The sequence below is a fragment of the Leptonotus elevatus genome, chromosome 5 (genome assembly GCF_054856555.1).
Source record: "Leptonotus elevatus isolate MCC_2025b chromosome 5, RoL_Lele_1.0, whole genome shotgun sequence".
In the NCBI taxonomy this organism is placed as follows: domain Eukaryota; kingdom Metazoa; phylum Chordata; class Actinopteri; order Syngnathiformes; family Syngnathidae; genus Leptonotus; species Leptonotus elevatus.
The window spans coordinates 4600942-4627223 of record NC_141243.1 but is presented as its reverse complement, the minus strand read 5'-3'; the positions used below and the strand labels follow the sequence as shown (position 1 = coordinate 4627223).

General features: G+C 37.4%; 1 long non-coding RNA gene across 1 annotated transcript; it reads left to right on the top strand.

Annotated features, from left to right (window-relative positions):
• Window positions 1–1895: 1895 nt before the first annotated feature.
• Window positions 1896–26282, top strand: LOC147173425 (uncharacterized). The gene is made up of 6 exons (XR_015094822.1): window positions 1896–2008; window positions 4523–4616; window positions 8739–8850; window positions 20951–21091; window positions 22242–22876; window positions 26187–26282. It is a non-coding gene; the product is annotated as an uncharacterized LOC147173425 (long non-coding RNA).

The window sequence follows — 26282 nt, the reverse complement described above, 5'->3', positions numbered from 1 at the left end:
GGTTAGGATGTAATTTTTTTTCATATGCGTTCGGCTATTGATGATTCGATACAAGCATTTTCATTCCACATAATACAAAAGCAACATATCAACACTGTATACTTACTTCATCATTCATACCACAGACACTAACATGTAAGCTTACAAATTAATTTACCACACCGCCTCGTTCTGCATCCTCTCTGGAGTACGTAAATAGCAGCGAGCTCACTTCAGGTCAAACCTGCAAAAGCGGAGCAAGTCGCAATGCATCTCAATTTTGATAACCCAAACATCTGACTTTCTACCGGGGTTTCCCCATCTCTTACTCAAACTCATCCGGGTTTGAATGGAATTCTCATATATGTAAGAACTGTTTTGACAAAGCTGTCAAAATTCCCAAATGTGCTCCCGCTGTGCTCAATCAAATAGGCCTTTGTCACATCTCTGGGGCATGTTAAAGGAATGATGTGTGTTGGTTCAGCCTGTCATATGTTTGTCATGCTTTACAGGAAGTTTTGAGAGGAAGGAAATGGCAAAAACTCAAACAGCATGTGCAATAATTATATAAATAAATAAAAATCCCTTGCAATGTTATCTTTTTGGGGGGGGATTTAAGTCTTGTGGAGTACAATGCACTTTTATAAATGATTAAACCATAAACATGGAATATAATCAAATCCAACCGTGAATCACATTTGACAAGCTTTTATGTTTAAATCAAAGTTAAAGTTCAAAGAGGCGGTTGACTGCTGAGACGCCGTAAAAGTGAAAATGAACCCAATAGAAATGATACCGTCTGTAGAGACGATCTGCAACTTAATTCCATCTCGCCAATAGTTGAACTCCTGGTCCAATGTGGCTGATATAAAGAATGTAATAAATAAATAGGACTAAATGGCCAAAAGATCCTTGGAACTTTTCAAGATAAAAGTTGAAATGCTGACTGAAGGAGATCACTGCTCCTCCACTTTTTGATGCGCTCCAACTTTTTACTTTGAAATTTGAAATAAATGATTCAGACGATTACGCTTTCAAGTGTACTTTATTGGATTTAAAAGACTGTCCATAGCCATTATTCCTAACAAGTCGCTGAGGAATTATTGCTTTGTTGAAGCAAAAAAACAAAAAAAAAAACAGTTTAATTTCTGTATGTGACTAAATTACCAAAATGCCAGTCAGGAAAATAAAGACCTTTGCGCTTATAAAACGTACCGTTATGATATGTTATTTATGACCTTGTATAATCCTATGTTGTATTATGAAGACAAGAAAGTAGACCTTGTTACTCTCTCTCTCTCTCTCTAACATTGCATTGCCAATTTCTTGTAAGACAAAGCAAGATGTTAGTGGTTGGGGGGTGTTGGGGGGGTTTCCAGTATCATATTATTGATGAGGGACGCAGACAAGAGAGAGCACAGCAGGTTATAATGGCAAAATATTTTTGGGTGAGTGGCAGATATGGCTGTGGCTGGAGCGAAAGGCTCCGGGGGCGAGGAGATTCAGAAGAATATGGGTGCAGGGTCCGAAATAGGAGCGAGGAGGGTGTGAGCGAGGCAGACCGAGAACAAAAGGCGGACAGTTCTCAACAAATAGTCTGCATTCAAATGGGAATATTCTATCGACTGCATGCAGAGGACCAGACAAAGAGCATTGGTGATCAGGCGAACAGCGAAGGAGTCCAATACCACACACTGGCGCACTCTGCTGAGCAAAAAAAAAAAAAATCTTTTGAGATTGTTTGCTCAGCACATTGGAGTCAGCTTTAAAATAAATAAATAAGTTTAGTTGAATTACCTCATAAATATTAAGAAATAATTGTATGCATTTGTAAGTACTTTGTTTGTTTTGAAGGTTTGTTTTGATAGTGGAACCAATGTTCGTTATGTGTGTACTGTATGGGGACGCTAATGACAGGCGCATTGCTACGTCATTCCCTCTAAGACTATCAAAAGCCAGCGTGAAGAGATGCTATTGTAACTGTTGGAAGAAGCTATTTTACTCCTCTCTAGTACACGCGGCCAATGAGGTAACGTATTTGCAAGTGTTTGCACTCTTTCTGTTAGTATTTACGTCGCCTTTTGGAAGTAGTGTAATATCGTTAGCTCGCTAGCACAGCGCTAGTTCGTTAGCATGCTATCGTCGTTAGCGTGTTAGCAGGCTTATTTAGTGGAACTTAACAGGTGTCTATATGGCAAATGGAAGTTATAGACGGCTATAGACGTCAAAAATTAATTTGAACTATTTCTTTTAGTTTAAAAAATTTCCCCACTTTTGTTAACAAGAGTATGAAAACATTTTTTTTTATTGTACATTTAAAACAGATATAAAATTTGTGATTAATTGTGAGTTAACTAGTGAAGTAATGCGATTAATTATGATTACAAATTTTAATCGCCTGACGCCCCTAATTTTTAATAATCTTTTCTGTTTAAAAAAAAAAGAAAAAAAAAGATTATTAAAAAGTAAAAAAAAAAAAGATTATTAAAAATTTGGGGTGTCAGGCGCTAATTATTTTTTTCGTAATTAATCGCATTACTTCACTAGTTAACTCACGATTAATCACAATTGTTATATCTGTTCTAAATGTACAAAAACACATTCTAGGTTGTCATACTCTGGTTAACAAAAGTGGCAAAAATGTTAAACTAATTAGAAATGGTTCAAATAAATGCTGACTTCTATAGCCGTCAATGGCAGTGAATGAGTTAATATGGTGTTTTCTGTATTTTGTACAGTTCTCACGGCATGCTTCCCCACAATAAATACCTGTTGTAACAAGAACCACTTAGACTTGTAATTTTCGACTGGAGGGGCGTAACAACATAACTTATTGAATGGTCTGTTTTGTATGTGTTGGCCAGTCTGGGGTCTATCACACCTTTTGCCAAATGTCAACTGGGATAGGCTCCAGCTCTCTGTCACGCTGAACAGAAAATAGCCCAGACGTTTCAGTCACAGATTTCAAATGAAACACTTTGAATTGTGTCTAAATCATACTTGATACTGATTTTCACAATATTGGTCAAAATATGACCAAGCTACAGCCACAAGTGGTAAATATAAGAGGGATCCGATTCTGAAATAGCTGAGGTCAAATTGTTGTGCTCAAGGTCACATTTTACGAGACCAAGAGAAGAACAAAACTGGGAGTTGAGACAAACTCAGAGTCTGACAAGACCATACAAAACCATTAAAAAAAAAACAGGACAAGGTTGAGCAGTTAAAGACCCACTTACCGTACGGGTTTTTAAAATAGCATTTAAAAATGAACACTTTATGACTATGAAGAGAAAAGTCCCCCAAATCAATTTAATGGTCCAGAGAAATCACTCCCGTTTACAAAACTAGATTTTGATTGGTATTATACTCTATAGTCTGTATTAAGTCATAAAAATGTATTTGTTGTTTTACCAAGTGTTTCTCCTTATTATCAACATTAACGAAGATGAAGAATAGCAAGTTAGTGCCGGTCTCGACTCGTCTTGACGGCAAAACCCCCCGAGTACGACCAGTCCAAGGCCAAGACAACATTAAGTCTTTTGGAAGTCGTCTCCAGACCGGTCTTAAAGTCAAAACTGGTTTTGAGTGTTACAACTGTATAAATTTAAAATTCTGGAATATTCTGACAAATCAGTCAGTTATATTACAATGTTCAATGATGGATCACTGTTCCATACCCAAGACAAAACTTAAGAATGCATGACGTGTATTCATTGTCAATCATATTCAAGACAGGATGGCCAAAGTAGAAAATTCTTGTTAGTCCAAGAAAGAATGTGAACATTTTTCTAATGATAGCCGCCTCGCAATGCTTGGGTTAGCTCAGGTCATCACTGCTAAATAAGATTTATTTTTAGTATTTTGCACTTCTGCAGCAATTCTCCAAACTCAATGTCAGTTTAGACCTCATTTAAATCAACTATTCTTTCGTGCTCTCATAACGCGAGCGACTTTCTTGTTTAAACTAACAATTATTTTTAGACGTGCGGTTGAGCCTCTTCATTCCCCGTGTAGCGCATTAGATGTGACTGCGGCTCCAGCTCGCACTAATATAATGTCACATTGATCCGTCAGCCAGAGGCCCTTGGAATCTGGGACACTTCCCCCGTCCCAAAGGCATGATTAGTGATTACAATTTGACGCTACATCAGTGCAGCAACTTGTGGCTGCAGCTGGTTAAGCTGGAAAATCAACGCTGAGGGCTCACTGGTCACTAGATGCAACTGAAACGGCACAAATTACTCGAATAATCCAAACAAAAAAAGTATAACATCATTCTTCATTTGCATGATAGAAAATGTATTACCCTGCCGTCGTCGGTGAATTTAAATGATTTCCTCCTCCTGGCTATTCTCGCAGAATGTTTTAAGAGATTAGGCGTGTGAGGAAATGGTGGTGACACGCGTCTCTCATGAATAACACTAACAATGTACGTGGGTTGTACACACACACACACACACACACACACACACACACACACACACGTACATCAGCTGACCTCTCATGCATCGCCGCGCTAATTGTGTGTCCGATCTCAAAGGAGCGAGGCGGATCTTTGCGGACCAGAGATGTGATGACAGGAACATCCAGAGCGATGGATCGAAAGACACGTGATGACACATTTATGCCCCCAGGTAATGATCTGTGACATATGAGCCACTTCTGCTATAGATTTTTATCATCCCCTAACCAAAATTGTGCCCTTAAGGCACTGTGATTTTTTTTGCCCCAGCCCAAATAATAATAACATTTAATAATAATAATATGAATAAGCGTAAAATGAGCACTTTTTTATTTTTATTTGATTCATTTATTTTTATTTTTTATTTTTTTGCCCCAGCCCTAATAATAAAAAACATTTAATAATAATAATATGAATAAGCGTTAAATGAGCACTTTTTTATTTTTATGTTATTTATTATTATTATTATTATTATTTATGTATTTATTTAGTTAGTTATTTATACATTCATTTAATTTTTTGACCCAGCCCTAATAATAAAAAAACATTTAATAATAATAATAATATGAATATGAATAAGCGTAAAATGAGCACTTTTTAATTTAAATTTTATTCATTATTATTATTATTTATGTATTTATTTATTCATTCATTCATTCATTCATGTTATTTTTTTGCCACAGCCCTAATAATAAAAAAAACCTTTAATAATAATAATATGAATACTAGATCGATATTATAGAGCCACCATCGATCCGATATCGATACTGACTTGGTATCGATAATATCAATATTTGGATCGATCTGCCCACCACTAGTCACAATATCATTTTAAAAATATGTTTGATATGAACAAATTATCACTAAACTTAAATAAAACAAAGTTTTTAGTTTTTGGTACTAGACAAACCACACAGCAGGTCAAAATTATGGTAAATGCAATCGAAATAGAAAGAGTGTATGAAAATAAATATCTTGGAGTAGTTGTTGATGAAAAATTATGTTGGAAGTCACACAGAAAATGTCAAAAATTAAAGGGATACTCTCTAAAACTAAGGATGTCCTGAATAAGAAATCATTATACACATTATATTGTTCATTGTTATTACCATATCTCACCTATTGTGTGGAAATCTGGGGAAGCGCATACTGTATATACTTTGTAGTTTCTGAACAGTATATGTTAAAGTATTTGTTTAAATTTCGTTTTTTGTTTTGTTATAACCTTGTACAGTTTGTTTAAGAAGGTAAAAGATTAAATGTATTATGGTTGTAATGTTTCTGGGGGGCTGATAAATAATTTTCTATTTATCAATAAAACTTTGTCCTAATTTTGTCCTTTGTTTATAAAGCAAACAACACAAAAACTCTTAAAGGTTGAAAGTTGATTGTGAATAAGCAATTCAATGATACAGCTACCTTAATTAAAAACAAAAACAAAATGACATACCATAATTTTCAAAAAGTATCGGTATCGGTGATATCGGCCCTGTGTTTACTTGGTATCTGATTGATACCAAAATGTGCAGTATGGCGCACCACTAATAGTGACGTGAACTGAGACACAGCCAATTAGAAAGCTAACGTGCCTATTGCCTAACAAGTTATGTTTTGCTATGCTATGTTATGCTGTTAGTTACTCTACGTTATGCGTGTGTTGTGTTGGTCATGTGGAGTGCAGCACACCGTACACAAGAAGTTAGAAGCTATTCAACAGAAAAGAAAGAAAACTCAAATAGTACTTGCAAGCGAAGTGCAGCCCTTCTTCAAGGTCAACTTTTGACAAAAGTGGAAAAAATATTGCAGAGTGTTGTGATTGTGTTCAGACGAGCAGCTGCGGCCTCACCTATACCCATAAAAAATATATATAAATATATATACTACACTGAATCTTTCGTAATATCTTCATTTAGACTTTATTTCACTTTTAAATGCAAAAATGTCCTTGTTAAAAAATAAAATCTGCAAAAATTTCGATAACAAAACTCACAGGCCTTTGTGAAATTTCGGACGTCAAGCGGTCTACTTTTCATCATGCACAGCGTTGCTGTTCATATTAGCATTTCAAAATGCATCTAATATCTACACTCGTCTTTAATCTGCTGGACCTTTTTCTTCATTTCATGCGCAAACTACTTTCTCACCATGGAGACTCAAAATCAATCCCATGCACCTTGACCAGTGCTGTTTAAACGTATTTTTATTTTCTTTTTTACTCAAAGCTGCTACGCCTACCACAAAGTCCCGAAGGATGTGAAGTTCCACTTTGAAAAATGTTGAAATAACGAATGAACAGACAGAATTCTAACGTCTGAGTCAAAACAGTGAAAAAAAGGGAATGTTTCTCTAACAAAAGTTGAAAATAATGCGTGCATCCATTTGTTGTCTGCCCGTTTTATTTGTTAGCTGTGTATGTTATGGTTGAGCCTCCCCTTGGGAACATAAAAATGGCTGAGGCCGACCATTCTCCCACAAAAATAACTTATTTATTATCAAATATCTTTTGAGAAAACCCCAGCGGTATTACACTCTGAATCTTGCCGCATTTACGCTTAAATTATGGGCTTTTAAAGCTTCTAAAGTCTTGTTTTGAAACCAATTTAAAAACTCATTTCAAGTGGTTTGGGAAATTTGCATTTACGTTTTCTGTAGTGCTTCTCCTAATTTAGGTCATGTCCCAGCTGACATTGGGCAAGACCCAGGAGAGAAACAGGATTGGTTGACAGCCAATGACAGGACACAAACAGTGTCTGGGGGCTTGGGGGCCTAGGGGCGGCTGGGGCTGGGTTGGGGTGGATGGCGGGGGGGGGGGGGGGGGGGGGCGTGGGGGGAGTGGGGGCTGTGGACCGGTGGGGTGCCTGGCGGGACTGCAGTGCCCCGTCCTGCTGCGTTGGGTTGGGGCCGCGGGCCGTGTTGGGGTGGGGGGCGCTCCTGCTCCTGGGTTTGCTCTCCGGCCGGTGGCCCGGGCGGGGCCCGGGGGTCGTCCTTTGGCGCTGCCGCGGCCTGGGGGGCCCTGAGGTGTTGCGCTTGCTCTGTCCTGGCAGGGGTCGACGGCTCCCCTCTTTGGTGGAGATTTTCATGCATGCCAGATCCACCACACCAGCATCTACCGAAACTCAGACACAATCTGCTTCTTCCTCAGGTCATTGAATCGGTGGAGGCTGGTGTCTGTGGATCTCACTCTGCTTCGTCTGTCCTTCCTTCCTTTTCTCGGTCTCTCCTTCGGTCTCTTGAGGTCTCCCTGATTTTTTGGAATTTAGATGTTTCTGGGGTTGGTGAAGAACTCTGGTTGGTGGCCCGGTGGGTGGTGTCTGGTCGGTGCTGGATTTCACGTTCCTTTCTTTTCTTTGGTCCTTCCTCGGGTCTCCTGACGGCGGTGTTCGGTTTAGGTGAACGGTATGGGATTTTTTAAAGAGGTTTTTGGTGAACTAACGAATACACACACACTCGCACGCACGCACACACGCACATACACATACTCACCCACATACAAAATAATAATAATAATAAATAAAAGAGCAATGATGATGACATTACCGAATGAACTATACTGAGCTCTTAAAAAAAAATTATATATATAAAAATAAAAAAAAGAATAAAAACCTAGAATTTTTTTCATTGTACATTTAGAACAGATATCAAATTTGCGATTAATCGTGAGTTAACTAGTGAAGTCATACGATTAATTACAATTAAAAAATGTAATTGCCTGTCGCCCCTAATTTTCTTAAAATATTTTTTTTTATGAATTAATGGCAGTGAATAAGGTAATATGAAAAGAAAAATGCACTGAGCTGTCACCAATGTCTTACAAATGTAATTATGCCATCTAGTGGTAGAAAAATGACAAACACAAATCAATATCACACTATTTTTATAGTGCAGTACATCTTTTTCATTTTAATTAAATTTGATGAATTATGAAATTACTGTAACAATGACTAAAAGATTCCGCCATATTTCTATTTAATATTTTTTCCGCTTTTATGTTTACAAGAGTATGAAAATTTAGGGGGGTGGGGGATTATTGTACATTTTATTGTACATTTAGAACAGCTTTGCGATTAATCATGAGTAAACTATTGATGTCCTGCGATTAATTACGATTAAACATTTTAATGGCTTGCCACCCCTAAAAAAACCCCAAATACACCGAATTTTGCTGACATTTAAAGCAAGCACTCTGTGTTCCGTAAGAGCACCACGCAAAACGCTGAATTAAGTGTGGAGACAAAAACCGCCAAAACACAATGTACTTTCCAATCTTACAGAATTTGTCTGCTTTATTTCCAAGGAAGACATTGGTGGATCATGAATCACAAGCCCTCAAAAGGTTGTCCCCCTCCCACAGGAGGCACACTTTGAAAAGGAAATGGATTTCCAGTGATATAAAGACATACCTCAAGGTGCGTACAGTAAGCATAAGGTGTTCACTGAACATATGTTTTGCTTATTATTGCATTCATATTCACACCTAATGGACAATTTCTAGTCTTCAATTATTCTTACGTGAATGTGTGGATTGTTTGTTTTTTTTGCCATGTGGGAGGAAGCTGTTGTAATAAATATATATAGGCCTACTGTATTTTTTTCCTTCTACCTTAGTTTGTTCTATATTCTATTAATGTTGTTGTATTTGGTTTCCCAATTATGCCCATTTCTTTCTCTCTCTTTTTTAATTATGCTTATTTTAAATCACCTTTTTTTTAAATCAGATGTTATTGTTTACTATATTATAGTAACAAGTAGGCAACTGCTTTGCTCCGCAGTGGAACGAAATAATTTATAATTAAAGTAGTGATTATCATGAAGATTTTAATTGGCTGCAAATAAATGAACAAAATAAAGGTCAACCATTTCCATGTGACATTGTCAAAGTGTGTTTTGCCCTCGAGATTTATAAAAGCGATGGAACAACATGCTGTGTGTAAAAGGCATCTGATATGGCTTGAAAGAAAGCAAACTCACGGAATTAATTTCAATATTAAACATTCACTAAACGGCTTAATAAGGCGCTCTGCATGCTATTACATTGTCATGGTTGACTGGGACGCTTGACTATTTTTTTGCCTCTGTGTTTTTACATTGCCAGTGAAAATGTCAGATGTGGGACAAAAAAAATGGTTTTGAGCATTTGTGTGAAATCTCATTAAAAGTTTCACACCAGTTCATGTTTATTGTGAATAATAATGTGTTTTTAAAGTTTTGTTTTTCAATGTTTAGTTGGTGTTTCATGTGGCAAGTACTGTAAAATACTGTGAATAAGACTCATGTTTTGAAAAAAGAAAAAAAAGAAAAGCCCAACCAAGGGTGTGGGGGGAAATTCAAATTGTTCATGTTGTTTAGAGTTAGACCAGGCTGTCAAACAACTTTTGTCGCAGGTCAAAAATAATTTTCTTTACTTATGGAATAGCTTATCTTTATTAAAGCACCATCTAAAGAAAGATATTAAAGATTTTTTTTTTCTTTAAGTGAAATTATTGATACCATGAATAGTTTATTCAGTCCTTCTTTGATAAAAGCAGTATCCCTCGACACCTCTCAACACACCCACCCTAAATCAATAGTGGTATCTTTCAACGCGTTAAAGCCCTTGTCAAAGGATTTAGTGTGTAATGAGGGTGCTCGCTCCTGACGGCTTCCCCCCTTGCGCGTCGGCGCGCGGCGTAATGAATTGCGGCGAGTCCAGCGGGAGGCCAAGCTATTTACCCCGGCTGCACGGCAACCGCTGGCCATGGCGAAAACAGCTCAGGCTCCAGTAATGAGCTGACAGCCGCGCTGTTTACACTCTCATTGACACTCCAGGTGGAGAGGCTCGACCCCCATCTTGACGGAGTCTCTTTTGGCGTGAATGATGCGGGCTCCAGTGACTCACCACTGCAATGACAGAGAGAGACGAAAAGCCATGGACTGATGCTTTATCATTCTCGTACATATTACAGCGTTACGCCAATAGTATATTAAATGCAAAACACATTTGAGACGTGTCCTAAAAGTTCCGGGACTGGTGTCACAAAGATATATTTCAAATCCAAAGTGCACGTTTTCCCTCTCAAAGGGATCCTCCAGAGTGTAACACACTTTGTTAGCGTCATCATGGCCATCGTGATGTCGTCCCCTTTTTCAAAATGGGTTACATTAACTCATTCACTGCCATTGACGGTTATAAACGTCAAAAAATCATTTAAACTATTTCTATTAGGTAATTTTTTTTTTTACTTTTGTTAACAAGCGTGTGAAAACCTAGATTTTTTACGATTTAATTACGAATTAAAAAAAATAATCGCCTGACGCCCCTAATTATTAATAATCATCTCGTCCCGCGATTACATTTTTTTTGTAATTAATCGCATGACTTAACTAGTTAACTCACGATTAATCACAAATTTTATATCTGTTCTAAATGTACATTTTCATACTCTTGTTAACAAAAGTGGAAACAAATGTTAAACTAATAGAAATAGTTCAAATTCATTTTTGACATTTATAGCCGTCACTGGCAGTGAATGAGTTAATGACCCCTTTGACCTTGGAAAAGAGCAGGGAAAAGTTCTACAGAGCCAAGTTGGATGAGTTGCTCCATCATGGTGATCTTCTCAGCCAGGAACTGTCAGATGCTCAGGGCGTTGGGAGCAGGCCTATGATGAACTGGAAAACTCATAGTTTGTCATGTTTCGGTTCTGTGGGGGGTTGGGTTTTTGTTTATGGGTGTTCTTGTTGTTTTTGTCTGTGGTTGGTGTTTTTTGTCTTGTGTTCCTGGTTTCATCCCTTGTCTCGTTTTTTATTACCACGTCCACCTGTGTGTGTCTTCCCTTCCCCAAGTGAGTCTCATTAGAGTTGGTGTGTTTAGCTTGTTGTTTTTGTCCAGTTGGTGTGGGTGCATTGTCTATGTTAAGTCGTCGCCACAGCCAAGCCGTCTTCGTCACAGCTAAGTAGCCAATGTCACGGTCAAGTCGTCTTTGTCACACTCAAGTCGTCCTCGTCACAGCCAAGTCATCGGCACAGCTAAGTCGTCAACACAGCCAAGCCGTCTTCGGCACAGCTAAGTAGCCAATGTCACAGTCAAGTCGTCTTCACCACAGCCAAGTTGTCTTCACCACAGCCAAGTCGTCCTCACCACAGCCAAGACGTCCTCGCCACAGCCAAGTCGTCCTCGTCAGAGCTAAGTCATAGCCACTCCACTCGACAGCAAGGCAAATCAGGTCCTGTCCCGCTCGTTCCAGTCATGGCGACCAGTCTACTCACATCCTGTCCAGTCATGGCGACCAGTCTAGTCACATCCCGTCCAGTCATGGCGACCAGTCCAGTCACGTTTCATCAAGTCATGGTTGTCTGCTCGCTTTTCTCCCTATGGTTATTTAAAGCACTTGATTCCTGTTTTCCTGCATTTGGGTCCACCATGCCACATTCACTCACTTTCCATCCTGACATAGTATACGTTTTTGAAAACAGGAACTTTTCTCACACGCCACATAAACACAATGGGCTCTATTTTCGTGAACAGTTCCGGCGCAAAGTGTTTCCGAAAGTCGGTTTACATTTACGCCTACGCAGACCACGTCTAAAAACTGGCATATGTGGTCTAATGCGATTTTAGTGAATTTGATAGGGCCACAGGCAGACAGATTCTGAGCTTTGCCGATATGTGTAGGTAAGAGAGCCAAACTTGCTTGTATAGTCCAAATGAATTGTCTTTTGCGTCCACTGTAATTGTCCCTTCAAAAAGACTTGTTTTGTGTTTGACTGTGACTTTATTAACTCCGCTTCTAGCGTTTAACATCTATTCACTTGTGTGCCACAAAACGGTCTTTTGTTGCTGTTAAAGAGGTCTTAGCAGGCCAAATGCTCCTCATTAGTAAAATGATCTTTCTGGAAATTGCCATTCTACTCTCCTGACTACCTCCATAGTAACGTGAATTATAAGGTTGGGGAAAGTAAAATCAATTGTTGAAAAATCAGATGAACAGATTCCGGAACAACCCATGATTAGTTTCAATTTGTTTCAAACTACCAAGTGTAATTCCAGGTTTCTCTTGATTTTCTCTGGAAATTGTCTTTTTCAAATTATCTTTGTTCACGACAATCAGTAGTAACATTAACAACAATTAAAACAAAACGATAATTATAATAATGAGTTCTGTTATCTAAAGTAGTAATGCACATCTCAAAATGAATTTTGTCACAATGGTGGTTAAATCGACAAAACGATATGATATTTGAGCCCACCAGTAAGAACAACAGCAAATCTCATGTGTGAGTGCAGGCTCATCCTTCTTTAATGCGTTCTATTCCAAGACCGGCTTGTGCGGTGAATGCCTCTCGGACGACCTTCCTTGGCAGCTAAATTCTTCCACAAAAACCCTCCATGGAATTGCAACATAGCTCGCAGCAGTCATTGTGAAATTCATGTTCGGTCTGATGCAACTTAAGCTGTCGTCTACAAAAACAGCCACTTTGTCTTTGATTTTATGAGAGCGCACGGAGCAATTATTGTTTCCACGGAGGTTTGCGCATTTGCTACTTTGTACGAGGGCGCATTAAGAGAAAACATTCATCTTGATTTTAATTTTAAGGAAACCAATTCATCGACTGATCACATTTGTTGAACTGTCAGACTTAAGCACGTATTCCAACAGTAATGTTTATATGCGCTGTAATATTTAATCACAAAATCATTAGTTAGACCATCGGAAAAGGAGTGGATAGAAACTGTTAGGAAAATGGCAACCACTATTACCTTGACTGAACAGGTGAATAATCTGCCAGCCATTTTATAAAGCATAAAAGAAGAAAGACTCTGACAAGAATTGCAAACATTTAGCGTTATGTTTCTTAATGGATACACACGTCAATATAATGTGACAAGCTTACAACAGTGCAAGCACAATAAGTGGCGGGTTCGTTCAAAGTGATACAAACACCTTTTTATTATTAGTATTTTTTTATAACTGCTACTTGTTTATTTTTCTATGAAAAAGACCATTAAGACACTTATTATACTAAAAGATATTTGTTTATCAGATAACAGAATTAAATGAAAACGGCAACAGTGGAAATAATCAATTCAAAGGAAAAACGACCAATCCGAGACAGAAAGTTGTGATTGACGAGGCCTACTCATGAAAATAAATAAAAGTGCACCCTCATTTGCCAACAACTGCGACTAGCAAACAATAGCAGAGAGAAGGCAGCTGAAAGGATTGAGAGGAGATGCTGAATTAGAAAAATGTCTGCTAAGCAGATACATTTATAACCTCTTTTTAATTTTGTATTGATTGCGAGTTCTAATGAAACCAAATTGAACACTTATTATTAAAGTAACACTGACTCCAATATGAATGTCATGCTCCTAATGTAGCAGCCGTGGCTCATGTTTTCTTTCGCTAATGCTAACGCAGTATTGCTATTTGCTAGTGCTGCTATTTTGTTGACGCCTGAGATGTGTTCCGTGACTACACGGCTACACACTTTCATAGCTGCATCCAATCACGGCCATGTTATTTGTTAGTGAGGGGCTTCGGTCAGAAAATTGAGGGTTGGGTGGAGATGAGAGGAATCGAGGCTACAGTCGTATCTTGCTAGCAGTTCTATCACTGCAAATTCCCCTTTATTAACTGTGCAGGTGATGTTTTAATGAACATTTTACTATTCTTAACCGTCATACAATTATAAAAAAGACGTTTAACCACTGTTAGCATGAAAACGACCTTGAGGCTTCCACTTGAGATTCTCTGGTAATATGATTTCCAAGAGCCTTTTTTTTTTTTTGCTTCCCTTTTGTTAAGATGGTAAGGAAAGTGATTTCTCACTGGAGAATAACACCAGCTTGACCTTAATTTCGTGGTGAATAATGCATGAATCTGCCAATTTTAGGTGATGCAATGAGTGCGAATGTATGAAGGTTTACAAATGGATGCGGGACCAAATTGGGATTTTTTTTAAGCCCTGTTTGAGTGCCCTTTTAACACACACTAGTTTATATTCCGTAATATTGGTGAGATGCAATTGAAATCTAAAGCTGTTAAATATTCAGAGCGCATACAGCGGTTCTTATGACTACGATTTAGTGCATGCTGCGCGTGTGTGTAAATAATTGCGGGCTAACATTCACAACCCACTGGGTGAAGTCTTGTTATGGACTTTCTCTAATGGTCTGAAATGTAAGCCTCTGGTTCATAGGCCCAATTGCCCGGTCACTGGTATCGATCAAGTGCACCCTTAATGACATTGCACCCAACATATTACCACCATTTGGCCCAAATGCACAGCCGACTGCACTAATCACCACTTAAAAAGGAGTCTCAGCTTGTTGGAGCGTTTCCACATCCTTGCTAATTAAATGACTCACGGAGATGACATTTTATTGATGTTATGGTAGGTAATTAATATAAATGTAATTTAACAAGTAGGTTCTTAAGTGAAATGCACAAGAAGGATTTGCAAGATTACTTTCATTAGAATGTTAATTATTTCAACGTTAGGCAAAAATACTTTGAGTCCCAATGAAGCTATAGCTGTATACCATTTGAGAAGGATTTTTAGCATATGTTTGGTATTCTGGCCTGCACCAAAGCACTTAGTGTTCACACTAGATTTATTTATTTATTTTTTTAATTGGACCAAAGGTTGCCGGCTATGTTGGACAGACACCCAGTAACCTGCAGTATGCTTTACGGTCTTTTTGCAGCCTGCATGTAACGGCTTAGTGTCAAACAGGTCTAATACAAGCATGCCTCACCAACAATCAATCTCGGTTCTCTCCCAGCCCTTGAACCTTCCGGATCAGAGGCTGTCCGCAATGAATTCAAATACACTAAATCCCAGACCAATAAACTGCCTTAGCGCTGCACTAACATCAAAACAAGCTGCCTTTTTCTGTTAGATTTGGGCAAGATTATTGGGAAATGAGTGTATAATAGATACCAGGATGGCTGATTCACTGTGTGTTTATTAACTCATTCACTGCCATTGACGGCTATTGACGTCAAAAAATCATTTGAACTATTTCTATTAGTTTAACATTTTTTTCCACTTTTTTTAACAAGAGTATGAAAACTTTGTCAAAACCTCGACTTTTTTTTATTGTGTATTTAGAACAGATATGAAATTGTGAGTGACTAGTGAAGTCATGTGACAAATTTTAATCGCCTAACACCCCTAATTTTTAATAATATTTTCTTTTTTAAATCTTAATTTTTTTTTAATGAAAATATTATTAAAAATGATTGGTGTCAGCTGATTTTTAAAAAAATATATAATTAATTGCATGCCTTTACAAGTTAACTCACGATTAATATTTTTTTTTATGTGTTCTAAATGAGCAACAAAACATTTTTTCTAGGTTTTCATACTTTTGTTAACAAAAGTGAAAAAAAATGTTAAACTAATAGAAATAGTTAAAAATATTTTTTGACGTCTATAGGCGTCGATGGCAGTGAATGAGTTAATCCCTGCCTGCCTCCCTTTCTCTTTGCCTTCTCTGGAAGCTCTGCTTGCATCTGCACTGCAGTCTCGGCAAAGTGCGAGCAAACACTAAAATTTACATGGTGCCTTGCCAGGTGCAATTATTTAGAAGGTTGCAACTCTCAGGAGTTATATTTAGCGTTGGAGAAATGAAATAGCCTAAATGTACTATACACGTGGTATATACATGGGGGGAAAAACAAGCTGTGTCTGGCTTTTGTGTGAAAATACTGTTTGCTTCTCATTTGCTCAACGAAGCTAAGCACACTATTTTTGAGCATCTGTCCCTTTTAATCCCCAGTGGCTGGAGATGACAAATTAAATTAAAACAGCCAGATTTCACACTCACAATGTGATTAATTGCCCAAAGCTGCACTTGATGTCTGAATATATAATTACTGTTATTGTCTCTCATTAAAATGATAAATGTCATTATCAATGTGGATTAGGGTGGGGTAACAGAGTAACGGTATGTTACAATTTGAATGCGATAATATCAAAACACAGACATTTTGTGATAATTGACATATTTGGGTGGGGTAAACACCAGAGATGGACTAGCCTACTGGCGTACAGGGCATATGCCCGGTGGGCTGGCATCTTATGAGTCAGATGCAGTAAGGCTACTTGATTATGAAGAAAATATTAATCACGATTAATTTGGTAATAATTGAGAACACGATTAGGGATGTAACGATCTCTAAACATCATAATAGAATCATTATCGCCATATTGTGGGGAGGTTGAAAGTGGGTGTGGCTTGCCAGGCCAGTGTTCAGCTGAAGCGGGCGAAAAGTAAAGTTTTTCGATGGAGATGTTATCAAATATTTGCTGGTATGACTGATTTATGGGAGTGATAACTGCCGCAGTGGCCAAAACATTCCTAATTAAAGTTAAACTGCACTGTTAAACTAACCACCAGAGGGTGCTAGAACTGCACAAATGGAATACAAACTTGCCTTTTTAACAGATGTGTTAGCTTTTAATATTGTGATATGACGAGGACAATATTGTGGCAATTTTAATATCGCGATATCACAATATTGCCAATAACGTTACAGCCCTAATCACGATTAGGACAATCATTTGTTTTTTGGTACAAAGCATGAAAATGTTGAAACGTAAAAAATATTAAGAAAAATTTCTTTGAAACACTAAAATCATTAAAATTTATTTTGGACCAAACCAGATTTATAAATTTAATTAGTTATTTTAAAATACGATTTAAAAAAAAAAGTTAAATATATACATTTAAACAACTCCAAATTAGTATTAATAATCTTTCACTTTTGTTCACGATTATGCCAATTTTGTAATTGTGGAGTGTTATAATTGAAATTAAATTGTAATTGCATTTCAATGAATAGCACAGCCCAACCATGCAGTGCTTTTTAATGATTATTTTCCTGCCACAATTTAGAGGGACTAGTCCAATAATCCACTTGGAATAAAGACAGCTAACTGAACCAACATCAGTCAATATCAGTGGCAGAACGACGTGTCAGGCCGGGCTGCAGGCGGGTTGAAGTCAAAATGCCAGGGACAGTTTTTTTGTGCCAGTCCAGCTCTGGTGAACACTATCACAGGAAGAGTAAAAAAAGAAAAATTAATTTAATGGCGCAAGTTTAAATATCGGTTGGACTATTTAACAGAAAAAAAAACTTGAACTAATCAGCACTTTTCACATTCTCCAAAAAGTCGATCATGCAAAAACTTTCAAACAAATCTTAATTCTCCATTTGGCCCTCAGACTGAGCGTTTGCCAAAATGTGCATTTCAGATGCTTTGGAGGAGATTCAACAGGTTTGATCTCAAAACAGTAATGACTGTTCTTAGACTAAAACATTCACAGGCAGAATATATTAGTTGGTGAAGACACTTAAAAAAAAAAGGCCATCAAGCCGCAGCATCGACCACTAGACATTAGCAACTAATTGTAGAGCTTGTGGCTGTGAAGTGATACACTGCGTATCGGCCCATGCAAACCTCTCAGATTATGTTTTTAATCACATCTGCACACGAGTGGGCCATTAAGTGGTGGATCACATTGCAGTATGCAAGCGGTGCGTTTGGACTTGTATTGCGTGGGATATTCCATCAGGAAATTGTCCCTCCCCCTGCTGCCTCGTTGACCAGAACAGCTTGAGAGTAGATGACCTGCCAGATGTTTGTAATCTCACACCGAGAAGCTTGTGACTCAGAGAAAGGGAACATAGGAGGGGATTATAAATGCTGACAGTTTCCCTGGATCCCACTATAATCGCCGATAGATGACAATTGTCCTCTTTTACCCTCAATGCTGGCTACTTGAATTTTATATAACATGGGCGAATTGCGCAATTTCAAATTCATTTCAATTTCTACACATTTCTCAATGGCAGAATCCTAGTGGTGCACTTCATAGTTTATAAGACATAGCAAATTTGACATTTGCTCAACCTTAATTTGCCAGATACCTGTACAATAAATTACACTAGACAAAGTGCAATTTCTGCAGAAATTGCACGGGAATGCTGAAAAGCTGAATGCTAAGATTTTAATGCATGTGCTTATGAAGTAAATTGAAAGATAAATTATGTGAAAATTACTTCTTCTTCTTTTTTTACTTGTAATTAAATGACAAATTAATAAAAAAGAAAACAAACTTTCTAAGGTGGGATGTATTAATTTCAGAGGAATTATAATCCATTTCCTGATCTAATAGTCAGTTGGTATCTGGATGTATTGTACTAAAAGGTGGTCCAAGCAGGAGGCAATTGCACTAAGCACTGACCTAACTTGACATCTTCAAATTCATGGCTAATGACATATTTATTTTGAAAATTGTCATTTGATGCTGACATGCTGTAATCATTTCAGTGGAATTAAAATACATTTCCTGATCTGATAGTTAGTTGATATCGAACGTACTGAAATGTGGACCAAGCGGGGTTTGAACCCGGGTTCTCCGCCATGGCTATATTGGCAGCGTACAGTCGGATTCAAACCTGCAACCTACTGGCTACTGGACAATGCACTTTACCAACTGCTCCACCGAGCAGTATCAGACACCTGGCAATGATGATCAGTTGTATGTATGGAAGTGGGCGTGGAAAATGGGACTTAGAAAAAGTTCAATGTGTAGTCCCATTGAAAATTAATGGGGGAAAAGTAAATACAAATACGATAAGTAGTGTGGAATCAGACAATATATACCTTCAGCATTGCCACAATTAATAAAAATGTTAAACCTAAAAAGCACTAATTGGTTTCTGATTGAAAAGGAACGTCTGTGGCCTCCTGGCAAAATTAAAAGCAGCATATTGGGCAGCAGCTTCTCATACTCAGGTTTGGCCAATTCATATTTGGAATGCTTTTTAATCAAAGTTGGGTGATAAGCAAGCCTGTTTTAATTGCAAACAAATGGTGAATTTGCTACACGTGCATTACAATAAATTGGAATATGGTTGAAAAGTTCATTCATTCCTATTTCAAAGAGTAAACACACAAAAAAAGATTCAGGTGGCCAACTCCGACCAAGTTGTATATTAAACATAATTTGGATACTTTTTTTTTTTTTTTTGGTATTTGAATTACTTATTATGGTGAATTTAGGGATTTTGTTAGCTGCAAGCTACAATCATCATAAAATAAAAATAATACAGTGTATTCCATTCGGTGCATAGGGAATTTATGACATTCACTTTTTGAATTAAACGAGTGAATTTGTTTTTAGTTCAAGACCTACAAATAAATTACTCTTAATTATGTTAGTGTGATTCAATTGATTGAAAAATAGTGCCCACATACAAGCACTGCTGGTTTATAGCCGCGTTTCCGCCGTAGGACGTTCGGGTATGGGAAGGCGGGTAGGGACTTTCACAAGAACCGTCCTCCCACTCGGCCCGCTTGTGGCTGTGTCTCCCTCCACTGCGGAGTACGACCCATTTGGCGACGTCACGAGTTTCGATCGACACGTAAACGCCGTGTGACGGTTTCTCCCGTGACGTCACCCAAGCACCGAGCGACGAAAATCACAACAAGGAAATACTTTAGGTGGTTGCTGTTTTTTATTTTATGTACTTGGCGTGGATGGATGGTATGAGTGAGAGGAGACGGCGTTTAGATGAAGAATTTGAAAATGCTGACTCGCAAGTCACGAGTTTCGATCGAAACGTAATCTCTTTGCGACGGTTTCTGTGACGTCACCCAAGCGCGGCGCCGCAAAAATCAGAACGAGGAAAGAGAAAAACTTGCGGCGGTTGCCGTTTATTTTGCTTTCTTTTTTTGATGTACTTGGCATGTATGAATGGTTTGAGTGAGAGGAGACGGTGTCTAGATGAAGAATTTGAAAAGTAGACTGGAACAAAAATAGGCAAAGGATTATTAAGAGAATTGTTTTTGTGGAAGAGACTTAAGCCGAGAATGCATCATCGTCGCGCTTGAAGGTAAGATAATTTTTTTATACTAAATCATTTTTAGCCAATCAGCACAAAAGCCTGATCGGGAGTTTATACCCTCGAGTAGGACCTCCGCTCGTCCCCGTAAATTCCTGTAAATGTGGCCCGGTTGGGAAGGCCCCTGCAGTAAATTTACCCCGAAGTTCCTGCGGTGGAAACGCGGCTTATGCTTGCGTGGACAATTTGGGAATCATCTTCATCATGACCAGATTGATAAAATAAATTATGTGGCTGTTTTCGACCAGCACACATAAACAAAACCTACTCATGAGGTGATTCCGGCGCGTTATTTGGATGAAAAATAAGAGTGCAGTTTGAGTTAAAATGAATCAGAGAAGCTGTCATATATTAAGGAGTGAGCAGCAGGACAGAGTCCGCCTGTGGCAAATCACCAGTAGCTTACTAGCAGTGGAGAAGTAGATTTCAAGAAAATTCCTTGTGAAAGAAGTACTCATGACAACCCTGAATATAGTACAATATTTAAAAGTAAACCTGAGAAAAATAGTTTAGTCAGAAAAGCCATTGTAATTTATTCATAGCATACTGCATTGTAAATCAACAGAATCCATTTATTAATATTTGTTTTACTTTAATGTGACTCTAGAGCCATTGAAGTGTTATGGTGAATGGAAGCTCCATATTGCTTGACTACTTAGCACTGGAACATGTTGTCCTCCATTAGAGAGCAAAAATTGGACCCATGGAAGTGTAAAGAATTGGACATCAGCCCCCCGAAGACCCGGAGGTACATCCACAAATGTTGGCTTGCCAAGCGCTGCCAGTTAAAAGCATGTTGTGCTTTTGAAGAGAACTTTGCAGTTCTGTAGAGAGTGCTTTAATGCAACATGTTCCTCCATGCCAACTGCTCTCCACAATTGAGTCAAACCTATTTTGCATCATGGTTGCATGTAATGGAATAGCTCACGTTTAACACGCTTTGGGATTAGGAGTTACTATTAGGGTTACAGATGGACTGTATGTTGCTTTTATTGTTAAAGGAATTATGGTAAATTTAGCGTCAGGGATTGGGGTTGGTGTTCGGGTTAAATGGGTTTGGGTTAAATGCTTTGTCTTTGTTCGGGGAAAAAGTTCCACAAATAGATTTTTGTTTTATTGAGCTTTATTAAACGCAAATGTTTATGTTTACCAAACTGAAAAGTCATGTTCATGGTATCCTTAACCATTTGTCCTGAATAAATTATGACTAGTCAATAAATGTGAAGCAAAGCTTAAAAAAAAAAATCTAATTAAATTGACCCCAAATCAATAGAGTTAAGGAATTTAAATCGACTTCAGCATACAGTTTAAAAAAATATATATCGTAAAAAAACCCGGTAATTTTCCATCAGCTGGGGCGCCAGAAAAATACTGTGAAATAACAGAAAATTACTTCCTCGCAAAAACATAGTCCTGTAATTAAAGTACAGGTTTTAACTGTAATTTTTAACAAGATTGTATGTAATATAACAGAATATGACAAAAAAATATGTGATTCATCTTTCAAAACATAGCCAATAGCTGTTGAAAAACTAGATATTGGGTTTAAAATTGCAACAGTTTACTGTTAGTATAATGCATTTATGTAGCATTTTTTTCACCTTTTTAAAGTAGAATTTTACATTTTATTCCATTAAATAACAGACAAATATTTGTAAAATTACTATACGTTTGTGAACATATTTTAACAATCAATATATGTATTTCTAATGGAGTTTTTTGTAAAAGAACAAAAATATTGTGTGTTTTTACAGTTACAGTGATTTCATGTTATTTTACATTTGACGTAAAATCAAAGTCTATTTTGTAAATTATTTGTATATTTTTAAAATAAAGAAAAAACTGTAAAATAAAAAAGTAAAATTATGTTATATTTCTTTATTTTTCTTTTTTTGCAGTGTACCAAGATAGTTTCCAAATATGTCGCCTCTCTGTTCAGCAAATCAAAACAACCAGCTTCGGGCAGTTTTGGACAGAGTTCCAACTTCTCCAGGAACATCTGGAATCATAGGTGGATTCGTTTTGGGTTGGGTGAGGTTGATCCCTCCAATAGGAATACTGAACCAGACTGAGTAGGGCCGTAATGGGGAGCAGGTGGGTTGAATCATCACACTTCTTGACAGGGAAGATGAGAAGAGATGGCGTGACATTTAATGGACCAGAGACTGATAGACCCACAGAGCGCAGACAGTATGATAATTGCTTTGATGAAATGAAGGCAGGGTTCTGAAGGGGAAATATTTTGACAGCGTGGAGGCACACAGGAGGCATAGCATAAACAGGATATGGCAGGAATTCCCATGAAGGTCTTTGCTAATTCAACTTTCTATAAAAATGATTTAATGTGGCTTGACAAATATAAAGTGCAAGTTTGTTTGCTTTTAAGGGGTGTTTTATTGATAGCTTGTAAAAGACACAATTACACTATGGGCATACTAACAGGAAGTAAAAATTGCTCTTCATTTAGCGGATTCCACTCGCCTGAGGAAATGTGGTCTGTGTCCCGTCAAGATGACTGTCAGTCATCTTAAGGGTAAGACAGAGTTGAGGTCAAGTTCTTCTACATCAAAGCCTCCATGGTTTTCTGTATGGAGGACCACAACTGCCAAAATTAAAAATAAATAAATGATTAAAAGTAAAAATAAAAACGGATATAGAAAATACAATTAAAAAATTTAGTACAAAAAATACATATAAATGGAAATAAAAACAACAAAATATATATCATAAATGTATAAAAAAGTAAAACAAATATATAAAAAACGAGATTCAAAAAAATAAATACAAATGAAAATAAATGTCGAAATAAATACAAAAATAACTATATAAATAGATTGAAATCTCAATCAATAACTAAAAACTCACATTTATTTATTTTTAGCTAGTCCCTCTTAGATTTATATATTTTTATTTTTGGAATCTCGTTTATATATAATATATATTATATTTATATTTATTTTGCATTTAATTTTTCAATTACATTTTGTATATCTGTTTTTATTTTCACTGTTATTTATTTATTCATGCATTTATTTATTTAAAATTGTGGCAGTTTTGGTCCTCCACATTATCTGACCTATATGTTTCATCAAAAATAACACAATCACACATGGTGTTGAACATCAAACTCTGAAATATTTTATGACAATTTTACACTTTTAAGGCATAAAAAGCTAATGAATACAGCAGCAAATTATCATAAAATACATGTTCATAATAACACATTTGTCCACAGTGTTGCGTCAGAGAGGATTATCTGCTCAGACTGCCGTTTTTATTATTTTTTTTTTTTTTTAATCCAGTAGTACGTATGCCTGTGAGTCATGCTCCCTCATTGTAGTCATTGGCTTTGGAGAAGATTACGAGACTGCGCGCGTTGTTGGTCTTTTGAGGATAATCAAACCTCAGCAATGATCATTGCGCGAGTGAACACGTAACGGCGGTAATGTGGAGGGTCCGCTTTATTAAAGCTGTGGGCTTGTGAAAGCCACAGAGAGCATTTGTGTATGGCTAGCTTTGTTTGTTTTAATCATATCAAATTGGGTCATTAGATGAAATCCATTTGCACAATGCTTTCACGAGGTGGACAAGACCAAATCAGCCTATATCTTTTGCAGAAGCTCTGCGGCTTCTGGTTGCCTCTTTCATCGGGACTCTGTCCCTCAGTGGAGGCATGGCTGTGAACATATGTACAGCATTCATTTGGGTGAATCAGGATTGGGAACAAATTGCCATTTTGTATGAACAAATCCTACAGGATTGGAAAAATAATGAGCGGTTCAGTCCTCATAAATGGTTCAGGAGATTATCCCCCTTCTCTCACACCGCTCAGCTCACTTCTGCCCTGAACCACAATGGTATCACCACACGGTGTCAAATTATGCTTCTCCACCGCAGAGGAGCAGTTTGAATTGGCTCAGGTATTTGCCTCGATTTGGGACGTCGCGATTGTACTTCAAAAAGCTAAATTGCAGTATAAGGGTTTGTTTGTTTGTTCGTTTGTTTGTTTTGTTTTTACATCTCTACATGGTGCTAATGGTCACATTAGGGAGATTTTATTTATTTGAGGGCAGCAAGAAAACCGTCTGTTGGAACAAAGATGAGACTGAGGACTAAAATACGGAAGTGTTCAGAGCTAAGGTACTCGATATTTGGCGATGACAAAGCACATTTAGGGGACCATCAAACATCAACAATTCACAGAATTTACAAGAAAACAAAGAAACTAAGTATAAGAGTATTTATTGCTGCATATATATATATATATATATATATATTAGTACCTGGGACTGAATGTTTGGACTCTGAAAAAACATTTTAAATTGGTTTTGGCACTGAATGAGTAAAAAAAGAAAGAAAGAAGAAGACTAATTATGTCTTGAAACAGTTTGTAATCGTGTCTCATCACAAATGTAGGAAACTGGACCGTACTATATGGCTGCGTTTAAATACTTATTTGTGAAAATATTATATATACTCTTCCGTAATGAAATGAAAGATTTTCCAGCACTGTTAAAACATTAAGAATTCATTGATTATTCATTTTCTTTGTTGTCAATTAAAAAAAACTGGTTGTGGTAGCTAAGGTCAATTCTTTGTGTTCTGTTTTATCTTTTGACTAAGATTATCATGAGATACGCAGATCGCTATGCAGGAATTTAGCTTATCTTCTTCTAAAATGCGAAGGATTTTCTGTCAGAGAGCAAAATGATCTTTACTGACAAACCAGCGCAAATTGATTAAAACAACAAGGACCAATGTTTGGATCATTATGCTCTCAACTCAAATTTTGTTTTTCAGTTCTATTTTGATCCAATTTTTCAAGCTATTTGTGTGCACTGATGCGCGTTAATGTTTCCAAACATGTTTTAACTGTGTGAGAAATCCAAACCCCTGAAAGTTCAGGTTAAAGGCCAGTGTTTAAAAAAAAAGAAAAAAAAAGAAAGTTAACCTGGAACCCTGTGAACATTTTTTGGCTGAGGCGTAGGTGAGTAATGCAGGAGGATGCTGAAGTAGGCAGAAATAAAGGCAGACGCTGTAGAAGTCTGGCTCTCGTCTACGGTGAAACTTTCTCATAAGCCTTCGCCTAAAGGTTTGAGCTGAAATATTTGAGTCACATTCACTGAAGCTTCCGGGCAAATGCTTTATTACTTATGATCAAAGGTTGATGTTTTCTGGAGAAGACACGGAGCGTCTGCTAGAATTTGTATTAGGAGTTAAAGGCCGGTCATTTTTGTGACAAGGGAAACATGTAGAAAGAATCGCGGAATCTTTGTTTGTCTGCTTATAAGCTCTTTTTTTTTACCCTTAAGACAGCTTTCACACATTAACATGAACTCTAAATGTGCGATTTTTCGCTCTTCTTTTGAACTTTTAGAATTTTAAATCTCAGATATCGGGTGGATAAATAATAAATGAAAGTGCGTACCTGTCGTTGAAGGCTGAATCAAATTGATCCCACACCAGATACATGACCGTATGTGAACAACTACACCACCAATGACTCCAAACAGCTGCTTTAGTTCAGATTGTCTTGTGCAGGGTCCCCAAATGAAACGTGAATTTTGAGGGTCCCCAAATGAAACGTGAATTTTGTTATTATATAATCAGAAGACCATGCAAAGACTATTGGAGGCGCATCAAATCTATTATTGTAAAGACAATTCTTGACTTTTGTTTTGTCATTTTGGTTGTTCCTTTACAGTATGTGACACGTTATCGTTTTAGTCTGAAAACACTCAAAGATGTAAACATAAAACAATTGAATGAATAATAAACTGTCAAGATATAATGTTTCCAGTGACTTGCTGTACTTTTGAGTCTCTTTTGGCTTTGTTTTCAAGTTTTTATTGGATCGTTCTCACTTTAACGTACCCTGAAGAGAGGCCAGCTCTGGGAGATCACAGGTTGACCCCCCCTGACTGTCAGCATGAGTCAAG